At 44.0% G+C, this 17,594-nt stretch overlaps 1 long non-coding RNA gene across 1 annotated transcript in view; it reads left to right on the plus strand.

The window, feature by feature from the left end:
* Positions 1-259: 259 nt before the first annotated feature.
* Positions 260-17,594, plus strand: part of LOC123368963 — a 62,987-nt gene continuing 45,652 nt past the window's right edge. Inside the window, exon 1 of the long non-coding RNA XR_006578942.1 lies at positions 260-381. This is a non-coding gene — a long non-coding RNA (uncharacterized LOC123368963). The remainder of the gene's footprint in view (positions 382-17,594) is intronic.

The following is a 17,594-nucleotide window of genomic DNA, read 5'->3' on the forward strand; positions in this document are numbered from 1 at the left end:
CCCTGCCCAGCAGCTGCATACTTTGCGTATGGGTAAGGACGGCCCTGGCAAGAAGGCAAGAGTGGACTGTGTCCCTCTTACCATGGGGATTTGTCCAGGATTGTGATTCTGCTACTGGTAGCCTGGGAAGGCTGAATGGGGTAATTGGAGTTCATTATCTAATCAGGTGTGAGGCAGGGGCTGGGTGAGCTAAAGAGCCAATTAGCCTATCAGCTCAAGACTGATAAGAAGGGCACAGGAAGGAAGCATGGGCTGGGGAGGGGAATGGAGTTAGCAGAGTTATCTCACAGTGTTCTTAGATAAAGGAACCTTTGCTTCTCAGGCCCTGGGGAAAAGCACAGAGGACACTGTAAATAGCTGCATGGGACTGGAAAGGTATTGGTGAGTGGAACCTAATAAACAGCACAGTGTGGTTATCCAACCAGTGGAATCTGAGCAGGTTTCTGTGGAGCAAGAAGACAGGAGCAGACCATGGCCTGCCACTCCCACTCCCACCCACATACCAATCTCTCCTCTTCCCCCCACAAAACCTCCCACCCTATTATTTCCTCTGCTAAAAAGTGCTTTAATTAGTTTCTTCAACGACTGCACCTACATAATAGTAACTTTCGAAACATTGTAAATCAGCTAAATTAAAAATTACTTTAATGAGAATGCCCTGAAGGCACTTCCCCATAGTGAGTGCTGTTTCTCTGCCAAATATCAACATTCTACACGCAGCCAGTTTGGTGCCAGGGATATCTTTAAAAAAGAAAGTCACCCCAATTTTCCTATAATGGGTAATGTGGGCTGGCATTTTTTTCACTCTCCCTGTTCTCTGAGCAATTCAACCATATCTGCTCAACCTTTTCAGAAATCTCTACCTTCAGGCAGAGGCCAGGGCCTGAACAATTTCAGCCCATGCAATGAAAATGTCAGGAAATTGTGAGCAGTGGGAATTAGGTAGATACAATGAAAATGCTCTAGTAATCTTAACTACAGGTGTCTTGACCAGCACAGTCTGCTATTACACTGTAGTCTCCACTAGCAAGTCCACCATGAATTTTGGATTCTGCAACGCTGTTTTCTGTGTTTACAGCACTATTTTTGACTGTAGTTAGTGAATTTATCTAACTTCATTTTCTGACAAGTTATGCTGACCTTGCTGTAATAAGATAGAACCACTGATTGCCATTCAGCTGAGGCAAAAGAGCCTACTATAGGGCAATAGCTGATATGATCATGATTTATCTGACATCAGCTGTGACTGGATATACCTCTCTGAACCCTACCTTGGATTGACAGATCTGTTTAATGTGATGGAGACTTGTTGTGGCTTGCTTTTCTCCCTAACCTCGCAGAGACATTTAAAATGGGATTAATGAAGTCATTTTTCATTCTCTGTGGTCATCTGTAGTGAAGCACAAATTCACCTTCTGTTGAACATACCATTTTTTCTTGTCACATTTGCCATCTTTTTCTTGACTGCACTCATTTATCTTCCACTAAAGCAGGCATCTTAGCCTTTCATGATTATTTCAGGGAGACAATACTAACCAAATGTATGAAGGGTATGAACTCTTTAATTTTGACCAACAGATGTAAAAGCACTGTGTTTATTTTTCATTTCTGTTTGTTGTTTTGTAGCTGGCAGTCAGTCTCCCATTTCTTGATGATATGTTGGAGCTTTACTAATAGGACTGTGTGATAACATGGTAGCCATGGTTCAGCCTATGCACTATCACCAGTGGTAAATCACAGAATCTGTAGAATGACGTACTTGTATTTCCATAGATGGGACACACACAGGCAACTTTGTGCTGATCTCCCCATTTGGAAGTGTCATTGTGTATGTTACTGTGGAGCTGTCAGAACTACTGGCATGTGCATGATATTAGTTAGTTATTTCTAAAAGGTAGGGTCACTACATTGCTCTTCTCAGTACAGTGTGGGTGTGCTAGATTTATTGGTACATTATTTAGAACTCCTAATGTGGGGGAAAAGTTTCCCTTCTCATTTTATCCCATGCCACCTTGTTTTACATCTTTCCACGTATTTCATATTCTCTCATGAATGGATTGTTATATTCATCTCTTCACTGTAAGCTTTGTATCTGTAGACAACGATCACTGTTCTCTCTGCTCTTTGTGTAATGATTATATGTTTGAATAGACCAGGGCAAGAATCTAAAACCTAGAGTCATATTCCAGACCTGGATCCGAACTTCATCTTGCTAATGAAAAGAAGCAAGAGGAGAGAGAGAGAGGGGACGAGAGAGAGAGAAAAATCTCACACACTTGTTGAGATTCAACACATTATGGACCTGATCCTCAAGTTGTGTAAATTATCATGGTGCAGTTGAAGTCAATGAAACACTAAGAGCTCTGTTTCAGTCCCACATTAGGTCAACAATCATTCTTGTAGAGCAGGGCAGTAAAAATCATTCTCTGGAACCCCTTGATACTTCTTTTAGGCTAGTCTGATAACTGTATGAGGCACAAACAGCTGAATTTGAGATTGCATAGTAGATCTGTTATTGGCACACCCTAAACATCAAGGAGCTAAGAAAAGACACTGCTCAGGGAACAGCCCTCAAGCCTTATTTTCTGCATATTTGTGATGGCAACACCAAAAGGGTGGTTTTGTTTTGAACTGTGTTGTTGGCTCACATTTGTCTTATGGGTTAACTGAGGAGTCTCTTTTTTTTCCTTTGTTGCCATTCACTAACCTTCACAAGGGCACATGCCATATTGCTCTGTCCCCACAGTAACTTTTGATCAGACTGCTTTGGGAATGTTTAATGTAAACAACGGAAGGGTGTTTTTGTTTTTTTTGTTTTTTTTAATTCTTATTTCTTCAGTTTTAGAAACTAAGTGGTATTGGTCCATAAACCAACTATAATTTTTGTTATTAACCTCACACAATATAAATAAACTCTTAACATGCCTATCTTTTTTTTAATGTGTTGGTTCTGTTACTAAAGATCATCCCAATATCTACTAATGGAGAAGAGGCCTAGAAGAGGAGTTGTTATCACTTGAGAACTAGAAGGTTCTCTGGACAATAAATCAGCCTGAAGTTGTTTGTTCTTGTCCCTTTTTTACAATTTAAGGGTACTTCCTGTTTAGGAGTATTTCCTGTGTGATTTGGGGCCATTTAGGATCATTTTTTGGTGATTTTAAAAAAATCCCAGAGTCAGAATTGTCTGTCTGCTTCTTCCTTAGTGGATAGCTATTACTTTTCCATCGACAGCTTGTGAAGCCACCTCCCCCCATTATTCTAGCTTAATCTGTTTTCCATAAGCACAAGATTGATGGCTCATGTCATAGGTCTCACCCCCACTTAGAGCTGTTGGGTTCCAAAATGGGGACCCGCATTGACTCCCCTAAACTAAAATCCTAGTTTAGATCTGGTAAAAGCTGCCACCACCCAATAATGTACGTGTATTGGGACACAGTCCTTCCCCAAAATCCTTGGGGATCCCAAGAGCCCCAAATCCATGGAGTTCTTACACCTAGGAGAAATAAACCATTCCCCCCTGCTTCTTCCCCCCTCCCTTTTCCTAGGAGAGATACCGGGATCCAACTACAGAGGGATGCCTTCCTTTTCCCTCCTCCCCTTTCCCTGAGAATTTACCCAAGGAAAGATCAACCAAGTCCTTAACAGAAAAGATTTATTAAAGAATAAAAAGAAAGTAACTGTCTCTGTAGTACCAAGATAGAACAATACCCAGGGTCTAAACTTATCAATCTCTGGAGAGAATCCCCCCTCCTTTCTTTCTCAGTAAAAGCAATAACAGTACAGAATTAAAGAAATTCTATAGCAAAACACAGAATTGCAAATACAGAAATAAAAGTATAAGAATACTAGTTCCTTGCTAATACCCACTAGCTTGAATAGGAGAATTTATTGCAGAAACCTGGGAGGACTTGATTAAGATGTCTGGACTCCCTTAATTCCCAAGAGAGACTCTCTAAAAACAAAGAACAGAAAAAAAAAACTTCCCTCCACAGGGATTTGAAATTATCTTGTCCCTGATTGGTCCTCTGGTCAGGTGTCCACAGGTACTGCTTGTTAACCCTTTACAGGTCGAAAAAAAACCTTAACCCTCAACTAACTGTTTATGACACGCCCCCCAAATCGCCAACAGTGGGAACCACTGGCGGTGATTTCCTCCTAGAACTGTAAAATAAACAGATTAATAAAACACATGCAGTATTACATTCACTACTAAGCATGTAAAATGTCAAGAACACTTTTTAACCACTTGATTCTGGGAAACTTTCACGAGAGAGTGCATCAGCAACTTTGTTGGAAGCTCCTGAAATGTGTTGAATTTCAAAATCAAAGTCTTGGAGAGCTAAACTCCATCGGAGAAGTTTTTTGTTTGTTAGTATGAAGCCACTTTAGCGCAGCATGGTCAGTTTGTAGCTGGAACCGCCGTCCCCAAACGTATGGGCGTAGCTTTTCCAGGGCATACACAATGGCATAACATTCTTTCTCACTGATGGACCAGTGGCTTTCCCTCTCAGACAGTTTCTTGCTGAGAAACACGACAGGATGGAAGTTGTGATCCGGTCCTTCCTGCATTAGAACTGCTCCTACCCCACGTTCTGATGCATCGGTGGTTACTAGGAAGGGTTTGTCAAAGTCCGGGGCCCTTAACACATGGTCAGACATGAGTGTTGCCTTAAGCTGGGTAAAGGCTTTTTGACACTCATCAGTCCACTTAACTGCATTTGGCTGTGTTTTTCTGGTCAGATCAGTTAGTGGGGCAGCGATTTGGCTGTAGTGTGGTACAAATCGCCTGTAATATCCAGCCAAGCCTAAGAAGGATTGGACCTGTTTCTTTGACCGTGGGACAGGCCACTGCTGGATAGCCTCCACCTTGGCCTGTAGGGGGTTTATGGTTCCTCGACCCACCTGGTGCCCTAGGTAAGTCACTCTGTATTGGCCTATTTGACACTTTTTGGCCTTAACAGTTAGTCCTGCCTGCCTGATGTGCTCAAAGACCGTTTTCAGGTGTTCTAGGTGTTCGGGCCATGAATCAGAAAAAATGGCCACATCATCGAGGTAGGCAACTGCACATTCTCCCAATCCTGCTAATAGACCATCTACCAGCCTTTGGAAGGTGGCGGGTGCATTCCGCAGTCCGAACAGAAGCAGATTAAATTCATACACCCCTGCATGGGTGATGAACGCAGATTTTTCTTTGGCGGGTTCATCTAGTGGTACTTGCCAGTACCCCTTGGTTAAATCTAATGTAGAGATGTACTGGGCACGTCCCAGTTTCTCCAATAGCTCATCGGTGCGCGGCATTGGGTAGTTGTCGGGGCGAGTTACAGCATTTAGGTTTCGGTAGTCCACACAAAAGCGTATTTCCCCATCTGGTTTGGGAACTAGAACCACTGGAGATGCCCATGCACTGGTAGAGGGGCGGATGATACCCATTTCCAGCGTGTTTTCAATCTCCTGTTTAATAGCAACTTGGGCATGAGGTGACACCCAGTAGGGTGGGGTTCTAATCGGGTGAGCATTACCTGTGTCAATGGTGTGGTATGTTTGCTCAGTCCGTCCTGGGTTGGCTGAGAACAAAGGGCCGAAGTGAGTGCACAGCTCCTTGATCTGTTGCCGCTGTAGATGTTCCAGGGTTGTGGAGAGGGTCACCTCTTCCACACCACCATTTCTTTTTCCTTCGTAGTAGACACCTTCAGGCCACTCAGCGTCATCTCCTCCCTGGGCTGTAAACTGACAGACCTGTAATTCTCTGGGGTAAAAGGGTTTTAAAGAGTTAACATGGTACGCTTTAGGTTTTAAGGAGGAATTAGGAAATGCTATGAGGTAGTTAACAGCTCCCAGGCGCTCCTGGACCGTGAATGGTCCTTCCCATGACGCTTCCATCTTATGGGCCTGTAGCGCCTTCAAGACCATGACCTGGTCTCCTACCTTGAAGGAACGCTCTCTGGTATGTCTATCATACCAGACCTTTTGCTCTGCTTGAGCATCCTTTAGGTTCTCTTTAGCAAGGATATAAACTGTTCAGGAAGGACAGGCAGGGCAGAAAAGGTGGGGGAGTTGCGTTGTACGTAAGAGAGCAGTATGACTGCTCAGAGCTCCAGTATGAAACTGCAGAAAAACCTGAGTGTCTCTGGATTAAATTTAGAAGTATGAACAACAAGGGTAATGTCATGGTGGGAGTCTGCTACAGACCACCGGACCAGGGGGATGAGGTGGACGAGGCTTTCTTCCAGCAACTAACAGAAGTTGCTAGATCACAGGCCCTGGTTCTCATGGGTGACTTTAATCACCCCGATATCTGCTGGGAGAGCAATACAGCAGTGCACAGACAATCTAGGAAGTTTCTGGAAAGTGTAGGGGACAATTTCCTGGTGCAAGTGCTGGAGGAACCAACTAGGGGAAAAGCTCTTCTTGACCTGCTGCTCACAAACGGAAGAAATAGTAGAGGAAGCAATAGTGGATGGGAACCTGGGAGGCAGTGACCATGAGATGGTCGAGTTCAGGATCCTGACACAAGGAAAAAGGGAAAGCAGTAGAACAGAGACCCTGGACTTCAGAAAAGCAGACTTCGACTCCCTCAGGGAACTGATGGGCAAGGTCCCCTGGGAGAATAACATGACGGGGAAAGGAGTCGAGGAAAGCTGGCTGTATTTCAAAGAAACCTTAATGAGGTTGCAGGAACAAACCATCCCAATGTGTAGGAAGAAAAGTAAATATGGCAGGCGACCAGCTTGGCTTAACAGTGAAATCCTTGCTCGTCTTAAACACAAAAGAACAGCTTACAAGAAGTGGAAGATTGGACAAATAACCAGGGAGGAGTATAAAAGTATTGTTCAGGCATGCAGGTGTGAAATCAGGAAGGCCAAATCACACTTGGAGTTGTTGCTAGCCGGAGATGTTAGGAGTAACAAGAAGGGTTTCTTTAGGTATGTTAGCAACAGGAAGAAAGTCAAGGAAAGTGTGGGCCCCTTGCTGAATGAGGGAGGGAACCTAGTGACAGAAGATGTGGAGAAAGCTAGTGTACTCAATGCTTTTTTTGCCTCTGTCTTCACAGACAAGGTCAGCTCCCAGACAGCTGCACTCTGCAGCACGGTATGGGGAGGAGGTGACCAGCTCTCTGTGGAGAAAGAAGTAGTTCGGGGCTATTTAGGAAAGCTGGACGAGCACAAGTCCATGGGGCCAGATGCGCTGCATCCGAGGGTGCTAAAGGAGTTGGCCGATGAGATTGCAGAGCCATTGGCCATTATCTTTGAAAAATCATGGCAATCGGGGGAGGTCCCGGATGACTGGAAAAAAGCTAATGTAGTGCCCATCTTTAAAAAAGGGAAGAAGGAAGATCCAGGGAACTACAGGCCAGTCAGTCTCACCTCAGTCCCTGGAAAAATCATGGAACAGGTCCTCAAGGAATCAATCCTGAACCACTTAAAGGAGGGGAAAGTGATCAGGAACAGTCAGCATGGATTCACCAAGGGCAAGTCATGCCTGACTAACCTAATTGCCTTCTATGATGAGATAACCGGCTCTGTGGATGAGGGGAAAGCAGTGGATGTACTATTTCTGGACTTTAGCAAAGCTTTTGATACAGTCTCCCACAGTATTCTTGCCAGCAAGTTAAAGAAGTATGGGCTGGATGAATGGACGGTAAGGTGGATAGAAAACTGGCTAGATGGTCGGGCTCAACGGGTAGTGATCAATGGTTCCATGTCTAGTTGGCAGCCGGTATCAAGTGTAGTGCCCCAAGGGTCGGTGCTGGGGCCGGTTTTATTCAATATCTTCATTAACGATCTGGAGGATGGTGTGGACTGCACCCTTAGCAAGTTTGCAGATGACACTAAACTGGGAGGAGTGGTTGATACGCTGGAGGGTAGGGCTAGGATACAGAGGGATCTAGACAAATTAGAGGATTGGTCCAAAAGAAATATGATGAGGTTCAACAAGGACAAATGCAGAGTCCTGCACTTAGGACGGAAGAATCCCATGCACTGCTACAGACTAGGGACCGAATGGCTGGGCAGCAGTTCTGCAGAAAAGGACCTAGGGGTTACGGTGGACGAAAAGCTGAATATGAGTCAACAGTGTGCCCTTGTTGCCAAGAAGGCTAATGGCATTTTGGGTTGTATAAGTAGGGGCATTTCCAGCAGATCAAGGGATGTGATCATTCCCCTCTACTCAGCACTGGTGAGGCCTCATTTGGAGTACTAAGTCCAGTTTGGGGCCCCACACTACAAGAAGGATGTGGATAAATTGGAGAGAGTCCAGCGGAGGGCAACAAAAATGATTAGGGGGCTGGAGCACATGACTTATGAGGAGAGTCTGAGGGAACTGGGATTGTTTAGTCTGCAGAAGAGAAGAATGAGGGGGGATTTGTTAGCTGCTTTCAACTACCTGAAAGGGGGTTCCAAAGAGGATGGATCTAGACTGTTCTCAGTTGTAGAAGATGACAGAACAAGGAGTAATGGTCTCAAGTTGCAGAGGGGGAGGTTTAGGTTGGATATTAGGAAAAACTTTTTCACTAGTAGGGTGGTGAAGAACTGGAATGTGTTACCTAGGGAGGTAGTGGAATCTCCTTCCTTAGAGGTTTTTAAGGTCAGGCTTGAAAAAGCCCTGGCTGGGATGATTTAGTTGGGTTTGGTCCTGTTTTGAGCAGGGGGTTGGACTAGATGACCTCCTGAGGTCCCTTCCAACCCTGAGATTCTATGATTCTAAGGGCCAAAGAGTGTCGGAGGGTGTTTTGTAGGTTGCTTACAAAGTCCAGAATGTTAGTTCCTGGAGAAGGCGTAAACCCCTCCCATTGTTGCTTCACCAACTGTAATCGCCCCTTAACCTCATGGCCATACACAAGCTCGAATGGTGAGACTCCTAAACTGGGATGTGGTACAGCCCTGTAGGCAAACAGCAACTGCTGCAACACTAGATCCCAATTATTGGAATGTTCATTTACGAATTTACGGATCATGGCCCCCAAAGTTCCATTAAACCTCTCCACCAGGCCATTGGTTTGGTGGTGGTATGGGGTGGCAACCAAATGATGCACCCCATGAGCTTCCCACAGGTCTTTCATGGTGCCTGATAGGAAATTTGTTCCCGAATCTGTAAGAATGTCGGAGGGCCAACCTACCCTGGTAAAAATGTCAGTTAAGGCCTGGCACACAGTTTTAGCCCTGGTGTTGCCTAGAGCTACTGCTTCCGGCCATCTGGTAGCAAAGTCCACAAAAGTCAGTATGTACTGCTTTCCTCTGGGGGTCTTCTTTGGGAAAGGACCCATAATATCCACAGCTACTCGCTGAAATGGGACCTCAATTATGGGAAGTGGCTGGAGAGGGGCCTTGACCTGGTCCTGAGGCTTTCCTACCTTTTGGCATACCTCACAAGACTGGACATACTTGGCAACGTCCTTGCCCATCCCCTCCCAGTGGAAGGACCTTCCCAACCTGTCCTTGCTTCTGTTCACCCCAGAATGGCCACTGGGATGATCATGGGCTAAGCTTAAGAGCTTTTCCTGGTACTTAGTTGGAACCACCAACCGTTTGTGAGGATGCCAGCCTTCCTGGTGTCCACCAGAAAGAAGCTCCTTATATAAAAGTCCTTGTTCTACAACAAACCGGGATCGGTTAGAAGAGCTGAGAGGCGGTGGGTTGCTCTGTGCTGCCGCCCAAGCTTTCTTAAGGCTGTCATCGGCTTCCTGCTCAGTCTGGAACTGTTCCCTTGAGGCTGGAGACACCAGTTCCTCCGAAGACTGTGGACTTGGGCTTGATCCCTCTGGAAGCGATGTAGGTGATGAGGTTGTTTCCGTTGACTGTGGACCGCTCTCCGCTGGTGCACTAGGTGTTATTCCAGGCTCCGGCTGAGCCTCTTGGGTAGGGTTGTCTGCTGCTTCTGCCAGTTCAGGCCCGTTGGCGCCCTCTGGCGGTGGAGTTGGATGCGCTGGGGTCAGTGCTGGCAATGGTTCTGCCGTTGGTTGCTTTTCCAGTTCCGGTCCTGGGACTGGATGTATTATGGCTGCTGTAGTTGTTGGCATGAGATCCGGTTCCACCACCTCTGTCTGGGCCTCTGGTAACACAGACGGGGTCTTGGTGGATGGCTCAGAAACAGGGATGGGAGTGGAAGCTCGTTTGGCCTGGCTGCGGGTGACCACTCCCCCCCTCTTGGCCAGCTGCACATGGTTGGCCAAGTCTTCCCCCAGTAGCATGGGGATGGAATAATTGTCATAGACAGCAAAAGTCCACTTTCCTGACCAGCCCTTGTACCGGACAGGCAATTCAGCTGTAGGTAAGCTTACCGATTTTGACATGAATGGAGAAATTTTGATTTTGACCTCTGGGTTGATGAATTTTGGGTCGACTAAGGACTGGTGGATAACTGACACGCTTGCCGCAGTGTCTCTCCACGCAGTAATCTTCCTCCTGTCCACTCTCAAGGTTTCCCTGCGGTTCGGGGGTATTTGAGAGATATCTGGGCCTAGGGATCCTTGGTGTGATGCTGGGGTAATGGACTGTACTCGATTTAGGTTCTTGGGGCATTTGGCCTTTATATGTCCCAGTTCATTACATTTAAAACATCGCCCAGCTGACGGGTCACTGGTCCGAGGTGGATTACTGGAGACTGGTGAGGTAGAAGAATAGGTAGTTTGCGGCTGTCCTTGGGTTGTGGGTGTGGGCTTGATTGGCCCTTGATGGTAGGGTTTAGTGTCGGTGTGTACCCTGTGGGATTCGCTCCCCTTGACAGTAGCTTTCGTGGTTTCTGCCACTGCCATCCATTTGGCTCCAATCTCCCCTGCCTCAGTGAGAGTTTTTGATTTTCCATCTTGTATGTAGCGTCGAATGTTCTCAGGAACACCATCCAAGAATTGCTCCATCAGTATCAGGAGGTTTAGTTCGTCCATGGTGTTAACATTGGCTCCTGACAACCAGGAAAAATACTGCTTTTCAATATAGTAGGCGTGTTTTGGAAATGACACCTCTGGTTTCCATTTCTGGGCTCTGAAACGCTGACGGGCGTGATCAGGGGTTATGCCCATTCTGTATCTGGCCTTGGTTAGGAACAGTTTATAGTCGTTCATTTTGTCCTTAGGCATTTCAGCTGCCACCTGTGATAAGTCTCCGCAGAGCTGTGACCGCAGCTCTACCATGTACTGGTTTTCAGGGATCCTGTACCCAATGCAGGCCCTTTCAAAGTTTTCTAAGAAGGCCTCAACGTCATCACCTGTCCTGTAGGTGGGGAATTTTTTCCGAGCAGAATGATCAGTAGGTGGAAGAGGGTTTGGATTGGTTGGATCATTCTGCTTAGCCTTTTCTAATTCCAGAGCCTGCTGGTGGGCCTCCCTCTGGAGCTCCAGCGCCCTCCTGTGGTCAGCCTCTTGTTTCTCCAGCTCCCTTTTGAGGTCAACCTCTTGTTTCTCCAGCTCCCTCTTGTGGTCAGCCTCTTTGGCTTTTTCTTTTAATCCCATCTCCTTGACTTTTATCTGTAATTCCTGTTCTTTTAACTGCAGTTCTCTTTGTCTTGTTTCCAGTTTAGATGTGTCCTTGGCACTCATTGTTTCTGTTTTCTGGTGTTGGCCACACCCCTCTGCAGTCAGTGAATTTTCTGGGTGGCTTGCTTCAGTTCCTAACCCTGTCTATCATTGACTAAACAAAGAGAAATCAAATCTTTTGTTTTGCAAATTGTGTTCTGCGGGAGTGACTGTTCACAGCCACTGACTGTGCTTTTGACCGAGAAAGAAAAAAAATTTTTTTCCCCCTCCACCCAAGAGTAAGACAAACCGGTTTAACCAGTGTCTCTCGCCCTTGCTAAGTAGCTCTCAGTATGGGGTCTCCTTTAACAAAGCCTTGCCAGAAAACCCTCATTCCCTCCAGCCAACGTAGCTGAAAATCTCCTTCTAGCAAAACCTTGCCAGAAACTGAATACTTCTAACCCCGCCTCTTCTCTCAGGTTGCTTTCCTGCTCTAGAAGAAGAGAATAGCTCTTTTCAGCTTAGCCCAGCTGAAAACTCCTTCTAACAATCCTTTGTTAGAAAAACCTTGTCTGTTTGCCTTCGGGGTATTTTTCCCTCCTAACCTGCAGTCCTGCTTTAGGAGAAGAGAATAGCAATGGCTCTCTGGTTCAGAAAAATCCGTCACCGCTGCCCACCATGTCATAGGTCTCACCCCCACTTAGAGCTGTTGGGTTCCAAAATGGGGACCTGCATTGACTCCCCTAAACTAAAATCCTAGTTTAGATCTGGTAAAAGCTGCCACCACCCAATAATGTACGTGTATTGGGACACAGTCCTTCCCCAAAATCCTTGGGGATCCCAAGAGCCCCAAATCCATGGAGTTCTTACACCTAGGAGAAATAAACCATCCCCCCCTGCTTCCTCCCCCCTCCCTTTTCCTAGGAGAGATACCGGGATCCAACTACAGAGGGATGCCTTCTTTTTCCCTCCTCCCCTTTCCCTGAGAATTTACCCAAGGAAAGATCAACCAAGTCCTTAACAGAAAAGATTTATTAAAGAATAAAAAGAAAGTAACTGTCTCTGTAGTACCAAGATAGAACAATACCCAGGGTCTAAACTTATCAATCTCTGGAGAGAATCCCCCCTCCTTTCTTTCTCAGTAAAAGCAATATCAGTACAGAATTAAAGAAATTCTATAGCAAAACACAGAATTGAAAATACAGAAATAAAAGTATAAGAATACTAGTTCCTTGCTAATACTCACTAGCTTGAATAGGAGAATTTATTGCAGAAACCTGGGAGGACTTGATTAAGATGTCTGGACTCCCTTAATTCCCAAGAGAGACTCTCTAAAAACAAAGAACAGAAAAAAAACTTCCCTCCACAGGGATTTGAAATTATCTTGTCCCTGATTGGTCCTCTGGTCAGGTGTCCACAGGTACTGCTTGTTAACCCTTTACAGGTCAAAAAAACACCTTAACCCTTAACTAACTGTTTATGACAGCTCAGAACACACAACTTTCCGTGTCTTATTAATTACAGACCAGCCGTGTGTAAAACTGCAGTGAAAAATGTAAATTTGCATAATACTCTTGCTGACATAGTCGGTTGTGCTAGCCCCTCAGATGACCTGCTGTCTAAATCTGCACTTTGTTCTAAATTTGATTGTGTGGCTATAATACCAGGGATGTACGGAGGTTCATAGTCATGTGGGTGTGTGTTTGTATAGTGCCTAATAGAAGTGGGGTCCTGGTCTATGACTAGAGGGAATCTAGTCACTAAGGTAACAAAAATAATAAATAATTACCAGGTCAAAAGTGATAGACAGTCAAGAAACTTGGTATAATGAATCCAGTGCCTGAAGGGAACCATAGCTTGGAAATATTTACTGAATTGTAGCCAAAATTATCAGATAATTCCCCACATTTAAACTGGTGGGCATTTGTACCAAAATGTTTTTTTAAAATCATTAAATGGCCTTTCTTCAAAAACAAAATTTTCCACAAAAAGTTGTCAACATTTTTTGTGAAAAATTGTTAAATTTTGCATAAATTTGTTCAAAATATAGTTGAAAACATTATTGAAATGGTTATCAAATTTTTGTTTGCCAAAAGCACAAACAAAAAGTGATAACTATTTCAATAATGTTTTTGATACAAATCTTGAAAAATGTGGCCATTCAATCCCTTCAAAATGAAAACTGAAATTTCCGTTTTTTCTGAAACTATTTTTCAGTTGGTTCAAATAAGAAATACATTCATCATTGGATTTTGAAATTTGTAGTAGTCTGTGTGAATTTCTTTTTAAGAAATGGAACTTAGGCTATTGCTTGTTTGAGGGATCATTACCTGCTCTTTTTGATCATATGAAAGCTACTATGCGTATCAAAAGTATTATAATTACTTTAATGGATTTATGAAGCTATTTTCATCCCTGGACTCTATTTTTTTAATTTTTTTTTAAGTAAGCCAGCACATGAATTAAGTAATTAAATTTCATTGTAACTAGATTTAATTTCAGGAAGACTTGAATGGTGGTACTTTGTCTCATAACTTTTGTCTTATTGTGCATATTTATTTTAATTTACTATCCCTTCTACTACCTCTCGTACAAAGATAGTAGAAACTGACTCCAATGCTAGTAGCTTGGGATGACTCAGTAACTTAGTCCTTATGCTTTGTGCAGACATGTAGAGACAGAGGTTCAGTTTTGTTTCTTGTTCCTTGGGCTGACACATCCCATCTGGGGAGGTTAGAAAATATATTGATTGGTGTTCTATAAATATCAGAGAGATAGAAACAGTGTGAAGTACAAAGCTTGCATCCTAAACTCTGATCCATGGAGGACCAGGGATGTTGAAGTTATTCTTACTATTAATAACAAACAGTTACACAATCCCACCACTTTGCATGGTGCTTTAGAGAAACTAATAAACAGATTCAGTCTCAAGTAGCATACAGCTTTAATTTAGATATGAAACACAGAGTAGGGAAAGGAGGGACATAAATAAAATAAAATTAATATGGATCATATTAGACAGAGTATCATGTAATTTCTGACACTTTTAATAGAGACTGAGACTGGCAGGGGGAAAGGAGTATGAACTCTTGAAGAACCCATACCGGCGCAAAGCAAGGAACAACAGGATTGTTTTCATGAGTGCGCTGGAAGAGGAGAATGAGGATGCTTGATGTACCGGAATGGGCACCTTGTACCAGGTGCAGAAAGCAGCATGAGAGAGGGCATGAAGGTGAGAGTGGGATGAGGAAGACAGGAGCAGCAGGTGAAAAAGAGTGGGCAGCAGACAAGATGGGGCGCAACATGAGATGTAAACAGAGCAGTGCAGAACCCTAAAAATGAGGACAAGGAGTCTGAATTTTACATGGAGTGTGGGAGCCAGTGCGGGGAATTGAGAGTGGGGATGGGGAGAGTGTCAAGTGGCCCAAGTAGCAACAGAAGAAAATTGTACCTGCTGCATGATGATCAGAATGAAGAGGGGAGAGTTGGGGATGCCTGACACCAGGATGAAAGAATAGTCCCGGCAGGATAGAGCCATGGTCTGATTCAATGGTGACTAAGGGAAAGTGGAAGATTTTAGCAAGATGAGGGGGAAACAACAAGGGTTTGCAGGAGCCAGTTGTGAGAAGAGAAGGAAAGGGAAGTTTAAACATAATCCCAAGGTTGTGAACCTGAATGACAGGTAGGATTGGGGAATAACTTTTGTTTTTTCAAAGATCAGAGAGACTTATATTACAACTGTCTCTCATTTGTTGGCTGTGTAAAGTGATGATATCTCTGAGGCATGCACCAATAATAACTGATAATTCTAGATCCTCTATAACAAGGTTCCGTTATAGATGAATTAAAATTAACACTCCGATGGATCAAAGCAAATTCAATATAACATGGTTTCACCTATAACGTGGTGCGATTTTTTGGCTCCCAAGGACAGTGTTATACCGAGGTAGAGGTGTATATAAAAAGTGTGTTTAATTTATTAGGGGAGTCACACTCAGAGGCTTGCTGTGTGAAAGGGATCACCAGTAAAAAAAGTTTGAGACCCACTGCTATAAAAGCAATATAAAGGCAATCTACTCTGTCTATAATACGGAGTTGTTTGATTTAGGAAAATAATTCCTTTCCTTCTCACTAACCTCATTGTTTATAGTGTGGATTTCCTATGTACTCTCCCTCCCCCCTTTTTTTCTTGGCAGGCAGCATGACGACGCTTTTGCTTTGAAATGTATATGTTGAAACCTTCCCATGCATTTAGACAAATGAGGCTGAAGTTTAAATCATTATTATCCACACTCAAGTACTTCTGTAGATGATGTTTACCACATCACCAACCATGAATGACTCAGTGATGAAGAAATCTGATACCCTTTTCCATTTCCTATGAAGGTTCAGCTCAGGAAGGGAAAAGAAAAAAGAATCTAATTTCACTATTTGTTTATATTATTTAATTATTCTCCTGTTTAGAAAGTTTGCGATCCAGTCTAAAACAATATCATATGACTTAGATGACCAAATCACATAACTAACAGTGAATAGCTAAAGCAAGCTAGTCATAGACTGAAATTTGTTTGCATAAGTATTTTTGAATTGGCATTTTCTGATGGAAAAACATTTTGTTGAAAAAATTCCCAATCCGCTCTACTTTTGATTTGTTGTGGACTTGAATCAGTGACCTAGAAGTGAAAGTCCATGTATCCCATTACTGATTAGCTGAGCCATCCTTTTTCCCTTCTCTCTCTCTCTTAATATTGTAAAAAAGAAACCAAGAGTGATGACATATATTATCTTGATTAAAGTAGGTATGCTCTGCCCTCACAATCAGCACATTGCTAGCAAGCTGCCCAGAAAGAGTATGGAGCTGCTGATGGGTCTGATTGCAATCTGCACTACTGTCATGGAATTGCTTGTAATGGATCCACCAACTTGTGTCCACTACCCTCCAGCAAGACTCAGCAATCTAAAACCAAGGGAAATATTTCAACAAAACATCTCTCACCTTTGCTTTCAAGACCCCGTAGAACTCCATCTCCTGTATTTATCCAATATAATCTCTTATTGTGTCACCCTTTTGCCTCCTCTACTAAACTAACGACACTAACTTTGACACAACATTTGTCCTGCCTTCCCATAAGCAACTCTGCTGGTGCCTATGCACTGAATGTCCTCCCTGCTCTGGTCTGCCAAATGCGTATCCTCAACTCATTTAAGTTCCTCCTGAAAACTCACCTCTTCTGGACTGCTCACAACAATAACACCAGTAATCATCCTGGACAATATCTGATCTCTGCCTAGTAGTGCTAGAGGTGCCTCAACACAAGCTGTGATCTCATTGGAGCACTAAGGAGGGGCTTTGCAGTGATTATCTGAAAGAGTGTGTAGTTTGATTGCACTATTACTGGGTGGCCATAGGTGTACCAATGGACTCTCTTCACTGCAAATGCCACAACCAGAAAGTCTTTTTCTATGTGGGGATACCCCTCTTCAGTCTCTGACAGGGCTTTTCTGGCTTAAGTGACTGGTTGCTCCTTCAGAAGAGCTACACACCCAGTCCTTCCTCTGATGCACCCCTATGTCAGTGGCTCTCCTGGCTAGTAGTACTTCAGGACCAGGGCATTCATTGTCATTTTTGTCAGTGTCAAATGCTTGCTGTTGGGAACCTGCCCAGTCCCACTAACATCCTGCCTTCTGAGCTGACTTGTGGGTTTTGCTATAGCAAGTAGGTGAGGACAGAAAATTTATCATCCCTATGAAATGTTGTACTCCATTCTCATCCACTGGAGCTGGCATGATCTTGTTGGGATCTGCTTTCTGTCCCTTTACTGTGAGCAGATGTCCAGTGTGACCTTACACTGTTTGAATCATACTTTTTTGGGTTGAGTTTTATGTTGTTGTCCCTGCATTGCTGTAGAAAAGCTTGTAGTTTTCTGTCATGGTCTTGTTCAGCTTCTGTATCATTGCACCCTTCAACAATGAGAATGTCATCTGCAATTATTTTCACCCCAGACAGTTTTTCCAACACTTGGGTGAGTCTTCCTTGGAACACCTATGGTGCTGGGCCTATGCCCACAGGCATTCACAGCCATCTGTAGTGATCAAATGATGTTGCAAAGGTTGTCACCATGCTGGATTCTTTATCCAGGCTTATGTG

This window comes from Mauremys mutica, chromosome 4, assembly GCF_020497125.1.
Source record: "Mauremys mutica isolate MM-2020 ecotype Southern chromosome 4, ASM2049712v1, whole genome shotgun sequence".
Lineage (NCBI taxonomy): Eukaryota > Metazoa > Chordata > Testudines > Geoemydidae > Mauremys > Mauremys mutica.